Source organism: Vidua macroura, chromosome 3, assembly GCF_024509145.1.
Source record: "Vidua macroura isolate BioBank_ID:100142 chromosome 3, ASM2450914v1, whole genome shotgun sequence".
Classification (NCBI taxonomy): Eukaryota; Metazoa; Chordata; class Aves; order Passeriformes; family Viduidae; genus Vidua; species Vidua macroura.
Window position 1 is genome coordinate 91544609 of NC_071573.1, and position 20274 is coordinate 91564882.

At 45.3% G+C, this 20274-nt stretch overlaps 1 protein-coding gene and 1 long non-coding RNA gene across 4 annotated transcripts in view; one reads left to right on the forward strand and one right to left on the reverse strand.

Annotated features, from left to right (window-relative positions):
* Positions 1-686: 686 nt before the first annotated feature.
* Positions 687-15742, reverse strand: LOC128805522 (uncharacterized). Its single transcript, XR_008436472.1, has 3 exons — positions 15587-15742; positions 14167-14265; positions 687-934 (listed from the first exon to the last, which is right to left on the reverse strand). It is a non-coding gene; the product is annotated as an uncharacterized LOC128805522 (long non-coding RNA).
* A 172-nt stretch (positions 15743-15914) lies between these two features.
* The window catches only part of ELOVL5 (ELOVL fatty acid elongase 5), a 39531-nt gene continuing 35171 nt past the window's right edge, over positions 15915-20274 (forward strand). Inside the window, exons 1-2 of one of the 3 annotated variants that reach the window (XM_053973925.1) lie at positions 15944-15985; positions 17125-17198. The gene's annotated coding sequence lies outside the window, so the exon portion shown is untranslated. Of the gene's footprint in view, positions 15986-17023; positions 17042-17124; positions 17199-20274 lie in introns of those variants that run through there. The other 2 variants (XM_053973927.1, XM_053973928.1) reach the window with 2 other exon arrangements.

Sequence of the window (20274 nt, forward strand, 5' to 3'; positions counted from 1 at the left end):
CTCATATGCTTAACCTCTGCTGATGCTTGCCTTCATCTTCTAGCTTGCTGCCCTTTTCATAGACTATTGGAGAAACTTTCATGATCTTCTAAGCACAAATTCACATACCTTCACTGTTTAGAGATTTCCAGTGCAAGACATATTTCCCATACTACTGACCTCATATTTCACTCCTCAACTTCAACCCCATATGGCATTTGTTTAAAAGATATCACACCTCAGAGCAGAGATGTGTTACTTATGAAGACTACGCAGAGCCATGCAAAACACTGCCTGACAGAAGGGGATGTCCAGAGCATTTAAAATCAACTCGAGGTAAGCTGCTAGGTGTGGGTTCCCTCACCTGTGTTGCTGTGGATGCAGAGTTACAGCACTGAGGTTACCTTGGCATTACACAGACAGTAAGTGACAGCAGAGAGCCATCCAGCAGGAGGGTTTTGCAATTGGAATGGGTAAACAGATTACCTTTCATTTTTCTTGTCTGCTTATCCACTCACCAGTGATGTTGTATTACCTACATCTGCACTGAGGTTTTGTTTAAATGTATGAAGGCAATACCCTTAGAGTCCTTTGCAAAAACATTGAACATATTTTGGGAAAAATTTTATTTAACATTTTTGAAAGAGGAAGACAGATCAAGAGTACAGCATGCCTGCTGTCCTGTCCTGTCCACTACAGCAGTTATTAGTAACCAATGGGTAGAGAGAGAAAGCTGTTTCTGAGGAGCATTTACCCCTTTTGAATGTTGCATTTGAATTGTGTAATTACAAGAACAAGGAAAGCAATACAAAAATCACAAAAAAGGTGAATTTGATAAAAGCTTCATCCTTTACAAAATGTAGAAGAGACAGTAGGTGACTTTGCTGCATTTAGGCCTTGTCCTTAATAGTCCGTTTTGCAGGAGGTGTAAGGAATGGCATAAAATTTCAAATTACTGCAAGAGAAGAAAGTGGTTATTGCTCTGCTGACACATGTACTTACACACATCTTTCTGGCCAGATATAACAGCCTGCAATGTATCCACATTTTAAAGCCTCTTCCCAATACCAGAGGACACAAAATTGTTGCAAAATGCTTTAAGTGGTTTCTCTTAAATTATTCTCATCTTCTGGTAGATAAGATTACCACACAATTTAAGATTTTATGTGAAAACTATTATTTTGTCATGTTTTCATAGCAAAACCAAAATCTCCTCTTGCCGCAAGCTAAATTTCTTGTGGATCCTGGAAAAAAGAGTAAGAAATCAAGCACAGGATTATGCAGACATTAGAGCTCATTCTTGTGCTTTCAGTAAGGCCCTCTGTGGATGACAAAAATACATTTGTACTTATCATTATATGTTTGGCTTCTTCAGTTGCTGCCTGGAAATCAATATTGCACTAGCATATTTTTGGTAGTATTGTAAAAAAATCACAAGAGCAGCTCAGGAATATTTCACTGTTAATAATACCTTGAGCCTGTCTAACAGGCTTACTCAGTGACCTCAGAGCAAGCACTGAACTCTACAGATGGGAGGGAAAAGGGGAAAACATGGCTTTCAGGAGGAGTTCAAGTGTGCCCCAGCCATGGCTGGCTGTTTGCCACATCTGGGGAATAGTTCACTGACAAAGATGGGAAGTGCCAATGTCATTTTCCCCAGCAAAGCATTAAAACTGTTTCCCCCTGCTGCCAATGCCACTGTTTTTGACCATGCATTGAAAACAAAGGGCATCTGTTCTTATGGATTTAAAAACATAATTTGTTTTATATATAGAAAGAATAAATCTGTTAAGTTTTTCTTCATTGTCAGGCATGACTCTGTTTGGGCTTATGGCCATTCATGTTCAAAGTCCAATTGTTTTCCCTTGTGTTTCCCAAGTATTATTTTTATAAAGCGGTTGTTCCTCTCTGACTGGATAGCAGCAGAAGTAAATCAGCTTCCACGTGTTGAGAAACAAAGGAACAATGAAACATTCAGCCAAGCTTGCCTCAACAGATTACTCTATTTTTTTTATACTTTCAAGGCAATTTGAAAGGAAAACTGCCCAAGAGCTCAGAGGTTTTGGGAGGAGGTACTCTGAGCAGCAACTGTGCCTCTCCTGGGAGATTAGGGGCCATATCCTCCCCTCACAAAAGCTCCTGGAAATTGTGCAATTGCTCAGAGCTGGGAGAATAATTTGATCTGTTTTCTTGCGGTGGTACACTGAGGGTAAATTACTGTGATTAAAGATTTATGTTTGTCAGTTGAAGTTCATCAATTTGGTCTATGACAGTGGCTCCAAATTTCTCAGCAGAATAAGCAAAATTCAAGCGTGAAGAGACTCTGCTTATGGTTCTGGGGAGAGGTGAAAAAGCAAAGTGGGATCAGAGCCATCAGGTGCCAGGATTTTGGGAGTAAGTGCAGCCAAGGTAAGCAGCTCACAGCTCCCCTGTCTTGCTGCCACAGGCAGCTTCCCAGCCTTGCTTGTAACATTGATGAATCCTGCTCAGCCTTTCTCAGCCTGGGGCAGTTGTTATTTCCATCCCTGCAGCCAACAGGTTTTACATGATTTTCCTGTGGGCTGACAGCAAACAGACAATGGAGGCCAGCTGTCACCTGGGAAGCTGACAAGGCACTTCTGTTCAATTGCCTGGAGTAAGTAGTAGATGGCATTTATATGCAGGGTCTCTCCTGTCTGGAAGCACATAGCTGTTAATAAGGCTAGGGCCATATTTTAGACCTTGAAAGCAACTTCCAGTTGTGTGATCTAAAACCCAGCAAAATTATTAAGCACCTTGCTCTAAGACATGAAAAAGTGGCAGAGACAGAGAGAGGAGGGCATCATCTACATGCCTTCAGTCAGGAGCTGCAGTAAGGACATGGTGCGGACACATCTCCCTAGCACTCCTAGGACATGCAGAAAGATACCAAACCTAGCTCAAGCTGTTGAAGATAATTTCAACAGGCAGTCATGTGAGCTGGAAAACAGCTGGAAAACAGCCAAGATGATGATTAGCACTGTACAAAAAAGGCACCAGGGATCAGTAATGACGAGGTCTATCTGATGAGCTGCTGCTGGGCTTGGAGCACTGGGTGCTGTGTTTCCAACATGCTGAGCAGTTCTCCTGCCATTTGCCCTTTACACAATGACCACCTGGAGAGCTGAGCAGAAGTGCTGACAGCCCCTGGCATTTTTCCCTTCTGATTTTCTGCCTTTCTTTAGCAGGAGGAAGGTTCAGGTACTTGGCAAAGCCAGGGAGATGGTTTACCTTCAGCTGGCTGGACTGCTGGTGCTAGCAAACATTTCCAAGAAAGTGAAGCTTACAGCTTCTGTTGCCGTTTTAAAATAAGATACGGTTCTGGGTTTTGCCACTGATATTTCAAAAAAGAGAATGTTACAATAGATTTTATATGAATGGATGTATTCTTTATAGTTCAACAGTTTATTTACGCTGTTCAAAATGCCATCTATTTTCCAGGCAGCATTTCCTCATTACCATCTCTTCAGATTTCACATGATTTCTTTCTGCTCCTCAGCTCTGCCCTTAGGATAACTTCCTTTTGTTTTCCTACCAGTGTTCTACTAGCTTTCAGTTTCACTTTATGACCTCTCTTGATTCTTTCTCTCAGCTAACTAAACTGAATAACCAACACCATAAATATTTGTGACTTTGGTGATACTAGATAATATAAAAAGGAGGGAGGTACAGGAAGGAAGTACATATTTTTAGAAGAAAAAGAGGATGCTCTGAAAGTACCTGAAGACAGATGCCAGCTATGCTGGTATTGAAAAAAATACCATATGCCATGGGTGAATGCTTTTCTGATCTGAATTTATCTGAGGGATGAAACATGGTCTGATGGAGGAACTTTGGTCCTAACCACAGGATTTAAGATGACGTGACCATGCAAATATAGTGTGAAGAAAGAGACTTCTGTGTTCTCTGGTGAACAAGGCCCAAACATCCCCATGCTGGACTGTGAGGGTGCACTCAATAGTCATGGTTAGAAGAGCGCAGACTGACAGACTGGAAGAGACATCAGCCAGTGGACAGTCAGTGGAGGGAGAAAATGCCAAGCAGAGGTTCATGTTACTAACACAAAACTGATCTGCAAATGGGCAAGACCAACAGATAAAGGTACTGGATGAGGTTGGAAGCAATTTGGGTCCCTAACTTCTGTTCAGCTTAGGTCCATTCAGCCCCAGACCACTACCCTTCCTGACAGTAAGCACAAGTCTCCATAGTGATGCAGGCTGAGATGCTGTGCCAGGCATGGCATCATGACGGCCACATCCCTCACTGTTTGCTAGAATTTAAATAATTAAATTCAAATTTTAACAAAAATCGGAATAATCTAAACATAAAAACATACTTGTAGGTGTCTCACCAAGCAAAGCTTCTGGTAATGATACCAACCGTACAAATAGCATGCCCAGGGAGAGGGCTCCGAATAATGCCAACTGCTTTTCTCTCTTAAGGTACAGAAGATCTCATAAGACACAAGACACCTCCTCTACAGTCCTTATTTTCCTTTTCACAGCCATGGTCAGGCCTTCACCCCTCCTGTCAGTTCTGGGAGCCCGGTGCTGCCTTCCAGCCTCATGCAGCCCAGAGAGATGCTTGCTGTGGCCAGGGCCACTTGCCCCTGGCCAGGGCAGGGCACATTTGCACCTCAGCTGAAGCTAAAGCAACGTGAAGAGGGCATGACATAAATAATTAGTCCCTACACGTCTGCTGGGATGTTATCAGCACCTCAGTCTGCCCCTCGGGCACCTCCTCAGGCACTCCCAGAAGAGGAGTGAGCATGAATCAAGCCAAGCACAACCTGTTCATGCCTTTAGAAAAAAAAAAAAAAAAAAGCAAACCATGCCTTGAAGTACCTCAGGGCGTGGCTCGCAGCAGCACATCCTGAGGCAGGACTGACTGTGGAAAACAAAACACAAGCTTCCCGGCAAGGGCTGGGCCAAAGCGGCGCCTGAGTCACCGCGGCTGCCCGCGGACGCCGCGATGGGAGCGCTGCTCCCTGCAGCACGATCCCGGCGGCCAGCGCTGAGCACAGAGCCGGGGTGACCCTGCCCCCAGCCCTCACTCCTAGAATCTGCAAGTTCACTCCTCCGCTTACAGTTTTTACGGAATGCAGAATCTTGTCTGATAGATAAAACTGAAATGAGTACAGAATTTGGTTTCTTTCCTCTTCACAAGAGATGGGGTTTTTTTCAGATAAAATAGCATTTAAAAGGGAATATGATAACGATGGGGATTTTTAATAGCTTTTACCCGAAGTGATAGAATTAGTCATGATCCAAGAACAATTTGCCACACAAAATCCAATTTTTAGTTGTTGTCTAAAATCAATGTGAGGCTCATTCCTTCTACTGTTAAAATCAATGGCACTTTGAGTTTAAGAAGAAGCTGGATCCTGGTTCCGTAAAAATGTAAACCAGATCTTTCCCTCCTTTTTTAAAAAAAGAAACCCATTACACCTTAGCTATGTTAGTTTACTGCACCTACCCAGGCAGGTTGCTGACACAGTTCTACATGTAGGCAATTAGGTGTGCAATGTTGTGCTGCAAGCATCAACTGGGGATGAGTATTTTATAAAGCCAACGTTGCACATCATTCATTTGGGATGTGCAAGCTTCCCCTGCTGATTCATGTCAAATCAATTCTACATACTGTAGAGTACAATGGTGCAGTAAGAAACACTGATAAATGTATTAAACAGAGGCACTAGCTTGTGGTGCCAATACACACAGAGTGGAGTTCAAAGCCCCTCAGTGCCTGTGTGGCCCATCCTGCCACCCCTGGGGATAGTCATCCTTTAAAGCCGCAGCACTGGGAACGCTAAGCCTCCTTGTCAGAGCAATGTTCCAGAAGAAATCAGATGACTGCAGCTTTTAAGTCAGTTTGGCAGAGGCTAGGGTTGAGGAAAGGGCAGGAGAACAGCAAGCACCTTGAAATAAAACAGAGGATCCACGTATAACAAAGCTGTGTGTTGGAAGCAGGAGGGGTGGTAAGTAGTCTTGCCCACAGGTCACATCCCACAGAGCTCCTTGTGGATGGGGCAGCAGGCACAATACAAACACAGTTGAGGAAGAGATGCTCTGCCTCAACCCGCCCTGGAATCCAGGCACTCATGGGGCAAACATACATTGCTGCTTCAGTGTCAGACATCTGCCAGCTTTATGAGCTGAAACGCACTTTTCTGCCTTCCTTTAAAAAAGACAACTCTCCATTATCAAAAGGCAAATCTGGACTCAGTTATTCTCCCATTCTGATATTAATGGGCTTCACGCTGTTGGCATTATTATACAAGTCTTTACAGTGTGGGTGGAAGCAGAAAGTCTGCCAAGATCTTCAAAACTATGTGAAGAATGGGGGTTTCTGATGAGAGCCTCTGATGATGAATCTCCTGCTACTGCATTCGTGAGAACAGGGCAGAAGTCTGAGCTCTGCACTACCTTTTCTCTGCTGACAGTGCTCTCACTGCAGAGCTGGAACAAAAATGCAATGATTATAAAAGGTGACACGATCAATGATCCATACAAGGGATATAACAAGGCAACTAGCTTGTCAAAATTATATGAGAAGCAGTTATAGCAAAAAAGCAAATAGACTCAGTGATGCTTCTTTTTCCTCGTAAAAGTAGGTTGAAAAAAACAGGATACATCAAAGCTGACAGTTCATTGTACTTGGCAGCAGTTCAAAGGTAGAATGTCTTGTCCATGCTGTGCAGGGCTCACGCCCACTATCTGCAAGAGGTGAGAAACAAGGAGCATGGACACCTCATACAGAATAAAGAAGTGAACTCATTATTCTTCCAAGTTTCAGAGGATGCTCTATGCAGCCCCCTACACAGAAAATGCACATAGTTAATGAGGAACAACTGTAATAAAATAACAACTCCCTGGCTGGCAGGTGACATAAAGGAATTATGTAAAAAAGTACCCCATTGAGCCTCTAATGCTTCCACTGGTATAAATAAAAAGACAAGAAGAGCTGTTTACAAAGACTATCCATGTATGTTAAGTCCATGCAAAAACCTCCATTCAAGTGAAAGGTGAGGAGGGTGTCAGGATATCACCTATCTGGAGCTAAAGCTTCAAAGCAGTTTTCTCAGTGATAACTGCATCTGGAGTTGAGTGCATTTCAGCTCAGACAATTTTTAACTTGTCTAATTTTATCATGTTGGTAGTGATACTATAATTATGAGAAGAGAGGCACTCTCATATACATGCCTAGAAGAGTTGCTGGTGCTGAGGAGAGCGGGTAGCAGCAGTAAGTGTCCTCAGCATACACTGAACTACTTTAGCTCTTGTTAAAATGTATGTAAGGGCTCAGGCGCCTGCAGCTGACCAAGTGCCTGTGCAGAAGCAAAAACTAAAAGCTCTCAGTCCCCAGCAAAAGCATAGCATGGTACCTTTGATCTGCAAAGGTTTAGACTCATGCGCTTTATTTCTCATTTCCAACAGAGAGTAAGAGCACAAACAACTTATTGGCTTGATGTGGTAATTCATTTAAGACAAGTAACTTGGCATTTCTGAGTTCCAGGTGTTTTGTCCTGACACAGAGAAGCTATCCTGGAGATGAAAGGGTCCAGGGACATCCCACAACAGCCATTCCCATGCAGAGGCTGGGGGCAGCAGTGAACAAGCCACAGCAACTTTCAATTTTAGAATAATTCAGTGAATAAAATTACTCCAACAATAAAATAAAAGCAGCCTTTAGTCCAACTATACTAAAGCACTTCCTTTTAAATGGGAAAAAACACAATTACAAGAACACAGAATGCTTCTAAATTTGATTAGATACAAATTTGGTATTTAAAGTTATCAAATCATAACAGTACAGCAACTAGACAGTGATACAGCCAAAGCAAAAAATGAGATCAAGTTCAGAAACAAAATATTTTGCCACAGAAATCATAGAAAAGATAAACCTTAAATGCAAGAGACAAAACTGTAGCAGGACTCAAAAACTGTAGCAGGACTTTTGCCTCATTTAAAATGGAGTTATATGGGACAAATAAGGACAGACAAAAAACAAGGACTGTATATCATAATTCCAGTACTTTCATAAAGGCAGCTGCTTAGAGGTGTGTATGCATTAACCTGCTACTCAGGGAAGCAGTCAACATGACCCACATCCATCTCATCATCAGCGCCATGAAGCTAAGTAGGATGGATATGGATGTGAAAGGTCACTATGTAGATTCTGACAATACTGTAATCATGTCATCCTCCTTTTCAAACAGACCAATGAACACAAGAAACCCTAATAATTGTTTGTCAGATATTGCTGCTCAAATACTGAAATGAAAATTTGTGTCAAAGGATTGGAAACAAAAATTACAGCAGACAAATAAACAGGTTTCAGCAGACTGCAGCTTGAAAATGCTAAAAATGCAATAAATTATGAAGCTAGGAAGTTGTAAAGAAGACTATAGACCAAATTATGTACCAGAGGCACAGGAGAAATGTTAGGTGTCATCAGAATAGGTGTAAGGCTTAATGAAAAAAGATAAAACTAAAAGACAGGACTGTAAGCTCAAATGTATTTATTCGTAAAAGACAAGTCTGGAGAAATGTCACCTCAGCAGCATTAAAAAAAAAAAAGTTTTGGAAGCAAACCCAAGTATTTTAAATACTATTTTCATGCTGAAGTAAGTAGACACTTTGTTTGAAAAGAGTTGTGAGGAAGGCAAGATGCAAGAAATTAATGAGACTAACCAGAGCATTGTCTTATATATAATTTATTTTCCAAAGTGTAAATCAGTCTTGCTTCTTTGAAGATCAGTCCCCAGAGACTACAGCCTCTGCTCAAAGCAAGAACTCTTCTTTCCCAGGACCCCATCACGACCTTCTGTGGACTTTAACATGGCTTTGGTTGGCAGTCACAGTCTCAACCTACACACTTGGGACATGATGATCTGTGGGGCTGGGGATGTTCTTTCTGGCTGCTGACCTTGCACAGCAGGAATAGTTCAGGATCTTTGGATATGCGAAGGAAAATCTCAGTCTGCCTAAGGGTGAGGGAATGGATTCAACCATCTCTAAGACTTTTGCTTACTTACAACTTCATGATGAGCCCATGAGGCTCCTCTGCATAGTGAACAGGAGTGTACCCAGTCTTCCCCTAGAGCTCCTTGGGTCATTATCAAAATTGTTCCAGGGGATGTGACATTTCTATACCTTCTCCCATGTAAGTATTTGAAGTGTACTATGCATGCACATAGTGGGAGAGTCCCTGCCCTGAGTTTACAGTGTGAGTGGTCAAAACAAGAGAAGAGTGAGGGAGGAAGAGAGGAATATCCACCATTTTTTTATCTCATTATCTACCTATATCTTGTATTGTTCACAGCTGGGAAAAAAACTGCATTCCTATGAGAATAAAAGACAAATTACCCATCCTTCCCAGGAAAAGCCAAAATACTTTTCATCTGACAAGACGTTACGTTAAAATACCTCCTACACAAAATCTGACCTGGATTGGTTACTATATCACTCACCAAAGACTACTCCCAATAGCTGGCAGGTTGCTGCTGGTAGCTTACAGCTGAGGAGCCCACCCAAGGCCCCATCACAGTTCTCCTGAGGTCAGCAGCAGGGCTAGAAACATCAACAGCAGCCATTGCTTTGAGTGGCTCACTCTTCAACTGCACATCTCCAGAGGGCTCTCTGAAGATGATCAGTGAGAATGGGAAAAACCTCAAAACACCAGTTATTTTGTATGTTTAGTTTTTATCTTGGCATTTTTTTTTCCAACTGTCTGTAAAATACATTATCAGCCTTCCTTTTTCCCAGGCCTTGTGAGTGGAAGTCCCAAGAAGGCTGCAAAGACCACAGGGCAAAGGCAGGTTCTGCCTTCCCGGGTGAGAGCTGGAATAATCCTTAAAAGTGGGAAAGGGTATCTGAACACTTTAGCTGAGCAAGCAGCAGAGACGGCACACTGGATTTGCAGGTTCTGCTGGGGAGATGGGCAGGAGAGGGCTAAGAGTTGTGTACTGAGGCTGTACAGGTTGAGTATCCTGCAGCCAGGAAGGCAGGCTGCAGGCTGGTCTGCACAGATAGTGATACTTCAATAAAACAGACTATTGAAATAGTATACAATAGTTTTAACTCAGGACAAATGTCCAGGTATAATGGTTTTCTCAAAATGCACAATAGATTTTCTATGCACACTTAAAGCTGAAAGAGGAAAGGACTTATATCAAGATCAGAGTGCTCTGTAGGGAAACAGTCCCCTCAAAAACATGATGACAGTGATGACTGAATAACTGTCCTGACACCATGAGGTCCACCAACAAAGCAGTTTGAATAGATTTAATACTTTTAGAATTCCAACACGGAATGACAACCATTCAGATTCATTACATGTTTTCAGACAAACCAGAGCATTTACAAAAATACTTTCCCTCATCTCTTTTTTTAAAACATTATTCACTGTTTGCTCTAAGCAGTAAGACAGTGTTTTTTCTCAAGAACAGGATTATCTCAAACAGTTTACACTGGCTGTGATTAAAGAGAAAGGGATAGGCAGCATGGCACACAAAGAGGGATTGCAAATGCTGCCCTTAACTGATTCTCTAAATCAGAACACCTAATACTCCATGGAAATACAGTGTTGCACTCCTACCAGCTCCCTTATACTGAGTAATATGACAGGTCCAAATCCCAGTCCCACTAGTTCTGAGATTAAGAAGAAAATTGATGTCAGGCTGCAATGGACAATTATGGATTTATGATTCTTTGGAAAACCACACATTGATTTTAAGGATTAGATGTTGTAATCCGTACAGCAAGTCAACAAAAACACACCATAGCAGAAACAGGCAAGGAGCAAGGCATCCAATTACTAGTCACCTAGGACTTGGCTTTCCACAGTGCTCAGATTCTGCCTCTTCTCTCTCAAAAGGCAGGAGTACAATACAATGAGATACAGTTTAAAATAATGCAGCTTATACTTTGTTCACCCTACTCTGATTAGCATTAGCTCATATAAAACCACTCTCCTCCAGAAGAAGCTGCTTGCTATATGAAGTGAAAATATATTTTCCGCTTAAAGAGTTTCTACTCTTCACTGTAGATGTGCCCAAATTTTGAGGGGAATACCCAAAAGTAGGCAGGGAAGGAGAGAGCAGAGCCAGGCTCACAGGGCTCTCTGGGGCTGGAGCAGAGCAGTGGGACAGAGGCACACCAGGGTGACTCTCCACGCTGCCCCATCCCCAGCACACTGCAGTCACCAGCAAACCCCTGGATGGGCTAAGGTGGGTCATGCCCTGCCACAGCCTGGGTCTGCCCCAGAGAGAGCTGTGGTCTGAGTACAGGGTTATAAACAAGCCAGTACAGATTTCCACTTCTCCTGCAGACACTGTGAAAGAGGAGGCAGACTGCAGACGGCACTAGCCACACGCGTTAGCTGAGCTAGTCACTACGTAACTCTGGGTTAAGCGACCACTTTCTTCATACCCATTTTGGAACTACTTGATCATTAGAAACACCTTGTTATTCTTTCTGTGTCTCCTATTAGCAGCCCCAACAGCGCCATAGGAGCAAACTAGGTGTTACATAGTGGCAAGATTCTTGTGACTCATTAGTCTCTGAACTCAAGGCAAATAAAGCTTTAGCAGCATTGACAAAGGTGGACTTTAATCACATTTTCTCTCTGAAATTATGAGCAGCATGGTAAGAAAGAAGAACATACTAACAACAGTGACAGAGGAAATTCTGTAATTATTTGACCTATTTGACAAGAAATAAAATATTTTGGTCTTGTGGGACACTATTTGGGGTAAATCTGGCTCTTAAAACACACTGAAAGTTTGGTGAGTTGGTGTAGGTCTTCAAGCTTATTCAATTATTTGCCTACACTACCGCACACTGCAGGGAGATGTAAGAGGAAGAGGAAATGCAAAATAGTAACTACTGTTAATGTAAAATGCATGAAAATGGATTATAAACAGAGGGCCAAGAATTTTTTTCCACTCTAGCCCATAAGAATTTTGCAAAAAGCACCCTCAAAAGCTAAGAACGGTTGGTAACATGATCATGCCTCAGAACAGAAAGTGAGTGCATTCACACCAGTTCTGTGTTGGAATCTCAAAACAGCAGCTTCATCCAGTCACTTGCTTATGAGTCTTGAAAATACAAAATTGTGAAGAAAGACTTGCTTGAAAGTTTTTTCTACAACAGACAAGTACTTAAAAGTTAGACAAAGCTATACACATAGCATGAGGCATTTGTCATCTGCACAACAGAAGAAAACACCATATTCAGAAGAAATAGATGTTGCAGTTTCAAGCCTGATCCTTTAGTCCAGTGTTTGATCTAGGAACAGTAATCACATCCCATTTACTGTGCTGATAAAGAACATGGAGCTGCCACAGTCAGTTTGGATGGATGCCAAGGCAAACTCAGGGCAGAACTGAAAAATCCTGTTAAGATGACTGAGTGGGAAATGATGGCTATTTATTCTAATCAATTTGTTAATTTACTTCTGGAAAATCTTGATTAATTTGTTTCTAATCAAAACAAGGACCTATTCATTACAGTGTGGATGATGAACCACTACTACATAGGCATAGCTAGGATTTCTAACAATCTTTTTTTTCAAAAAAAGAAGACAGATTTGGTAACTCACCCCCCAAAAGATGACCATTTGGGCTTGTTTCCCTGGAAGACACACTTCTAACCCTTTATCCAGGCTAATTTCAAACACCATGCTGGTGGGCCTTCCATTCCAAGCTCATTTGTCCTCTCAGTTTCTGCAGCTCTCACTGACTTTTCCCTTTATTTCCAAATGTTCCAGTTGTTCTCTTCCTACACATACTCTCAAACACTAGTATCTATTTAACATCTTCCCTTTGTGTACCATTGATTGAGGATAGCTCTATCTGCTGAGGCCTCTTTGTCACCTCTACTGCTGCTGCCTAGGCTGGGTCACCTAGGACTTGGCTTTCCACAGTGCTCAGATTCTGCCTCGTCTCTCTCAAAAGGCAGGAGTACAATACAATGAGATACAGTTTAAAATTATATGCAAGGTATAACTTATTTTACATAAGCCCTAGCAATTCTTCTGTCTAAATCCTGAATAGTGTTTAATTTGCCCTTCTTTAAACCCTGAAGCCCTTCCTTAGCAAACATACCAGCAGCAATTTCATCAGTGCTCGGTGGAGAGGTCAATGGTAATGTCCTCAATTCTGACAAAGCTGCAGATGCTCCAAGAAGATGAGGATGATGCTGGGACTCAGTGCATCTGCAGCTCAGAATGACACTGGCCAGCTCCTACCTCTATTAAATGCCAAACATTAATGCCAAGACATTTGGCATTGTTTGCTTAGTTTTCCCAAATGGGCAATTCTGAAATGACATTTCCCATGCTGGAACATTGCTCTTGTTCTCTGACTGGTAACAGCATGAGCACTTTGCAGAGACCTGGAGAGGGATGAACCACCAGACCAGCTGGCAGTCTGAGAGTCTCACACTAGAGCTGGGCTGGCAAAACCAAAATCTCACCCCTCAGCCTCATTGTTTCCTCCATCAGCTGTTGTGTCATCCCTCTCCAGTGCCACTTACTTGGCACCCTGGGCATACAGAGTCCCATTAAAACCCCACCACCAAACAAGAAAGGCAAGCTCCACAGTGAAGGGAGGCACAGCAGGTACGTGCCAGCCTCTGGTGGGCCTGGGGCACGCTTCCCTGCCTGTGGGATGCAGTGTGGGGACCAGGAAGCAGCACATCTCTTTCCTGCATAGGGTGCTGCTCACTGGCCAGCTACACTCCCTATGCCCCGTTGCTCGATCCCTTTCTGCATCTCAAGTTCTTAATTTTTATTTTTAAACAGCCAGATTGAGTCTTAATTATTTAAGCACATTCCAGATTTAGAAAGCTGTTTTGGCTGTGAAAGTAACATTCAGTGTAATCATCTCTCATCAATAAACCATGGAAACAAATGTGTATGCCTCTTGGGAAGGAATTTTATTTAAAGCACACTGAAAAGTGCTTTAAATAAAGCGTGAAAGATGTGAAAAGACCTAATGCTGGTCATGTTTCAGTGAGCTCAGCACATTTTGGCTCCAGTGAGAAAAAAATGGGACTTGTGCCTTATACAATTAAGACAGCTTGACTTCTCACAAATACGAAGGGATGCCTCAGAAACATCCAAAACACAAACTTGGCCCAAGGGCCTTCAGAAAGGTACACTCACCTGACAGTTGTGATGGTTTTTGTAGGGTTTGGGGATTTTTTCCAAAGTGTTAAAACACATAGGCAAGGGTTTGGTCCTTCAGGGAAATAAAGATTTGAGCTTTAAAACAAAAAAGAGGAAAAAACCCTGCAACATCAACCAAATAGCACTCCTAACATCCCACTCTAATAAAAGAAATAAGAGGAAGGAATCTCAAAGCACCCTCTTTGGCATAGCCTCAATGCTTACTTTAGTGAGAGATTTTGTCTTATCCCAGAAAAAGCTTAAGGAACATAATTTCTGATCCCACTGGGAAAAACTCTGCATTATTGTACTCATAGAATCATAGTATATCCTGGGTCAGAGGGCCTCCCCAGGATCACTGTGTCCAACTCCTGACCCTGCATAGGGCACCCCAAGAGTCACACCGTGTTCCCAAGAGCATTGTCCAAATGCTTCATGAACTCTGTGAGGCTTGGTGCTGTGACCACTGCCCTGGGGAGCTGTTCCAGCGCCCAACCACCCTCTGGGTGAAGAACCTTTTTCTAATATCCAGCCTAAACCTCCCCTGACTCTGCTCCATGACATCTCCTCAAGTCTTGCCTCTGGTCACAAGAGTGAAGAGATCAGTGCCTGCTCCTCCACTATCCCTCATGACGATGCTGAAAAGCACAGTGAGGTCTCCTCTCAGTCTCCTCCAGGCTGAAGAGACCAAGTGACCTCAGCCGCTCCTCCTATGGCTTCCCCTCAAGGCCCTTCACATCCTCCTTTTCATGCTCTCGAAAAGCTTAATGTCCTTTTTATATTGTGGTGACCAAAGGTCGCAATTGCTAACTGCTTCCCATAGAGTGGAGATACTTGATCTTGAATAGACCCCATGCAAATTGCTGCTTGACTCCTCTCCTTTGCAAAGCAAAGCTGCTCTTTATTTATGTAGCATTTTCATTTAATTAATGAAGAGACGGAACAAACTCTTACGGAGGGGGGAAAAATTAAAAGGTCATCTTCCATCATAAGGGAATACATGAGAGAAGGCAAGAAACAACCTGGTTTATTCCTGTTGGCCATACGAACATCAAGGCACCCTCACTGTACTGTTGCCCCGTTAGGACCTCGGGGAGGTAATGAAGTGTCTGGAGAGCATGGACAGAACTTTTCTTCCTCTGCTGAGCATCCCTGCCGTTGGAAAGGAGCCAAAGAAGGTGCTTTGAGATTCCTTCCTCAGACATCTGACACTGTGGGGACCAGCTCAGCATATGCATGTAAATTACACAACAAAACCAGCGGTTTTATTATATGACTGAGTTAAAAATACTATCTACTTAATTGCAGCCAGAGCTTACATTCAAAAATACTGTCACGTTGCAAAGCCCGTTACTTCAAAACACAGGAAACATCAACTACATCTGCCCGCGACCTTTAATGTAGGCCCGTGGCTCACCTCATTATGAGAGTCTTTAATTACATGGCCCCATATTGTTTTTCACAGGACCCCCCGCTGCCCCGGCCCGGCTGAGAGCCCTGAGGGCCCGAGCAGCGCTCCCCGCTGCCCTTCCCGCCCGGGACCTGTTGGGCGCGCCGGCCCCGCGCGCCGGGCGGCACGAGCCGCTCCCGAGCCGCCGCCGCCGCCCGATTGGCCCTCTGCCGCCGTGACGTCATAGCGCCCCTCCGCCGCCGCCCGTGAGCCCCCCGCACCACTCTGACGTCACCGTCAGCCCACGGCCGGCGGGAGGGCGGGGCCCGCCGCCCCGCGCCCGCCCCTCGGCCCCGCCCCCGCGGCTCGCAGCGGGACAGACCGGCCGGTGCCGCCCGCCGCCCCCAGCGCCGCCGCCGCCGCCAGGTAGGGCCGCGTCCCCGGCCGGGAGGGAGCGCAGCGCCGGGGCTCCCCGCCCGGAGACGGGATGCGGCGCGGCCGTCCGGGCCCGGAGGGGGATGCGGAGGACGAGAGGGGCGGGGGCCACGGCGGGCGGGGGTCGCCGCTCCGCGGGGCGCGCAACAAGTGCGGCGGCAGCGCTGGCCGTGCGCGGAGCGGAGCGGCTTGGTGCCCGGCGGCGCTGTGGCCGGGGACGGGGCCGGCAGTGGCGGGCAGGCCGGCCGGGGAAGGGAGGGGACGGGGCGGCGGAAGGGACGGGGCTCTCGCCGGGAGCGTCTTTTCCCCGGTGCAGTTTAGTCAAGAGCATGATGCAATCCCGCATCGCCATGGATACTGCATCCCGGGCGGCGGCGGCAGCGCTTTCCGCCGTGCGGGGCACGGGGTGGGGTGAAATAACCGGGGCAGGAAGGGAGGAGAGCCCGCACCTCAGCCCCCGTCCTCGGCCGCAGCTGCCTTCCCGGGGAGCTCGCGGAGGGCTGAGCGCTGCCACGGCTCCAGACAGAAGCCCTGATCCGCGTTTTTCCGCCGTGGCGGGTGTGTGGGGTGTGCATCCCGCCAGCCCGGCCGCGCTGAGGCGGCTACTGCCGGCCGCGGGGGCAGCCTGCGGAGAGGCAGGGTGTCAGCGGAAGGGCTCGTCGGCCTCGGAAGGGAAGGCTGTTACCACTTCTTCCCTGAGCTCTTGCCCAGCGCCCCTGACCGCCTTACTGGTTTAGAGCTGGAGCCGCTGGTACGGTAGTTCGCGGGTCTGCGTGTGGGACAGGGCAGACGCCGCGTTAAACCAGCGCCCTGGAGATGTGCAGTGCTTCTGAAAGGGGCCCGCTCGTTTTAAAACCTAGGTGTTTAAAGAGCAAGTGCCTTAGGAAATGAGCAGAAAAGGAAGGGCAGACGACAGAAATGTGTCAGTGTGTCAGATGCCTGTGCAGGGACTGTCTTAAAAACTTTATGACTTTGCTTTTATCTCTTCATCTCCTGGAAGCCTTCGGGCACCAGCAGCATTAGAAGCCGTGCCTGGGGTTATGTGAGGTATTGTCTTGGGCAGTGTGTTTTCTCCTTCTCTGCCTGCGTTTGTTGCTTTTCTGCCCTCATTCCTTTCCCCTGATTCCCAGGGATGCAGCATCTGAGGATCCCACTCCAGAGAGCTTTCCGGTATCGATCTGTGCTGTGAGTCTGCAGACGAAAGGTCAGTTTTGCAGACCTGGGCAGGAACAGTAGCACCGTGGCTTGCTCAGCAAGGAGGGCTCCTGGCAGATGACAAGAGGCGTTTCTCCCTCCGGCAGCTGGGTGCACTGCCCTCTCCGTGCCCCAGCCGCCGCTGAACGGCAGTGCCCCGTACGGCTCATTTGTATTCTCAGTGCTTCGGGTGTTCTCTGATGCTGTGGGATTCAGCGCCATGGCCGAGTTCTCGTGGCTGCGAGAGAAAACTCCAGCAAAGAGCTCAGCCGGCTCCTAGCGATGGCGAGGGAAAACAAGGCAGGGGCATGGCTGCAGTTGGGATGCTTCCCATCAGGAAGTCTCTAAAACCGCTCTGTGCAAATGGAAACACGCCCTGCAGCTGAAACTAGAGGAGGATGAGCGTGCGGGCGTCTCCCGTGGCAGCACAGCCTTTCGCCAGAGTTTTGGGCCAGGTTGCTTCCAGGGTGAGGTTATCTCTGCCAGAGCAGCTCCCTGCCAGGACCTGGCAGCCGCGGGCCTGCCGTAAACCGCCGGCTGAAATTATCGCCGGTGGCCCCGGTTGGGTGGAGGGTTTGCAGTTGTGAAGTTTTTGTAGATGCGGGCTAATGGTGCTGCTGCATCAGTATTAAGCTGCTAGCGTAGAGGGAGGGGATTTATTTGGTTTAAATAAGAACTTGTGAATAACGCTGAGGTGTTTTGCGATGTATTTCACTCTTAAGACCTTCTCGCTCCTTTGGTGCGGTCACAGCCAGAGATTTTCCTCTGCTGTTAAAATACTCCATAGCTAGAGATAAGTCCTGGTGCCGGCTCACTGCTGCCAACAGCAGCTGAAGCTGTGTCAGGGAGAGTCAACCTGTGGCATATGTTATCGTCTGATGCTGTTTAGCAATAAAAGCTGGAGTTTTTAATATAAGTATTCGTGTATTTGTGGTGCACTAGACATAGTCTGCTTTCAGAGCAGCAAGTAGCCAATGCATGTACTCTGGCTGGAGGTAGCTGTTCCTGCACACACAGAGAAGATTTTACCTGAAACTTGCGGTACCTGGAGATAGCTGGGGTCAGCTGGCTGGAGATCCCTTGCCAACTTTATGTGAACTTAGGAGCAAATGAAAAGACGACTGTGCAGAGTTTGCTGAAGTTAAGCACGGATTTGCCCTCAGGAATGCTGTTGCCAGCTGATATTGGTCAAAAGCACGAAAAGCGATGCCAGAATTTTGCTTTACTTTACTGAATTTCGTACAGAAATTCAGCTGGAAGCTCTTCGTGTTTTTAATTCATAAGTGGCTAAATGAATTTGTCATGTGTTCTGACTTAAGTCTCCTGTATTTTAGCATTCAAATGCAACCAGGGAGAGCAGCAGTAAAATGAATATGCAATGTGGCTTTGTCTTGCAAGCTGGCAAAGGTCTGCCTGATGGTCTCTGTGCCTCATGCTGCTTTTTAAAAAACAGATGCGCTTTGTGAGTTAGTGCCTTTTACCTAGCAACAGCTGATCAGATGGACTATCTTTGATTAAAACTCATGCATATTTGGTACTTAAATATAGCATCATTAATAATACTTAGTTTATGTGCTGTCTGACCAGTCTCTGGGTTTACTTATTGCAGTATTTTTAGTAAGTTGATGTTGTTCTTAAATTTCTCAGCATGAATTCTTCTTGTTGCATTCTTTGTCTTTAGTACAGCCAGAATTGAAATAAAATATTTTGAATTCTCTAGTCTAATCTCTTCTTTCCCTGCTGACTTTCATTTTGTGTTGTTTATAAAAGGAATTAACTTAGAGAAGATAAGTTAACAGAACAAAAAAATTTTGAAATAGTACTGTAGGTCCATCAGGCCTCTGGACAGTTCCTTTAATTGCACTTACTTTTGCAACTTGCTAGGAGCAGATTTTTGGAAATATGTTTGAAGATTCAGATTTTTGGGAGTGATGGTGGAATTGACAATATTTAGGATTTCAAGCTGACCTGGTGCTCAAGTCCAGCAGCCACAGATGGAGAGCCCAGAGCTAAGTGATCCACAGCTGCCCCTTTGCAAGCATGTTCCTTGTAAAGGACATTCAATTGCTAATTGGTTAAATGCTCTCAAGTACTGAGCTGACCTCATTCCTTTACCTTCCTCATTTTTGGGGCAGTAAACATTGCAACATCAAAAGCTTCTGTTTCTGCTGAGCTCGAAAAAAAGACACCCAGACAAAGCACAAGGTTAAAATACTTGTCTTCTGCCTTCTTCTGGTGGTCTCAGGAACCCTCACTCGGTGGCAGACAAAGCAAATCTCCCAGTTAATGCTGTCTGTATCCCACCTGAGAAAAAATTTTGGGAGAGAAGCAGCAGTTGCCTACAGTTCCCTGTTAAAAGTGTCATGCCTCTGTGTACTGTTGTCCCCTCTCACCCTCTTGGACCTAGTGCTAAAAGTAAGTCACCAGTCAGCATTCGTTCTTGCTGCTGCCTGCCCCATAGGCAGGGCAGGGGCAGTGTGGTGGTGTAGAGCAGTGGCTGGACGGGAAGGTGCCGTGTCAGGCACTGAGCCCACCTTCCCATCCAGCCTTAGCTCTCCGAGTCCGGGTTCCCACCACAACAGGGAAGCCAGAGTGCCTGTGCTGTGTGGAGTTGTTCCCTGTGACAACTCATGCCAGGAAGGTTCTTCAGGACTGAGAAAGTCCTTTGGAGTGAATGGGCTCTTGGTGGTGTGTTTTTGGTTTTTTGGGTTTGTTTTGGTTTTTCTTTGTTCAGGACATGGAGGTTTTATTCTCTGACTTTGAACTAGGAGAGGCAGGGGTGCTCTTTCATTGCTAAAGAGCCACAAATACCTCTGCCTATTCTTTCTTGGCATGTTGTTTTACTCCTGCTGTCTTAAAGTGGATCACAAGCAAAATGTTGTCTCTTCACAGCTACAAAAGCTCCACTTAGATTTGGCAGCTCTTCCTTTAGGGTGAGAAGGCATGTATAGGTAATTAGGCTGTTTACTATAACCTCCCCTGCATAACAACTCATTCATTTTGTCTTCTTAATGTCAATCCTCTTTTGTTACCTTCTGTCATTACCATGTCCTGAATTGGTTGTGTGGGGGTGATATCTGTAAAAC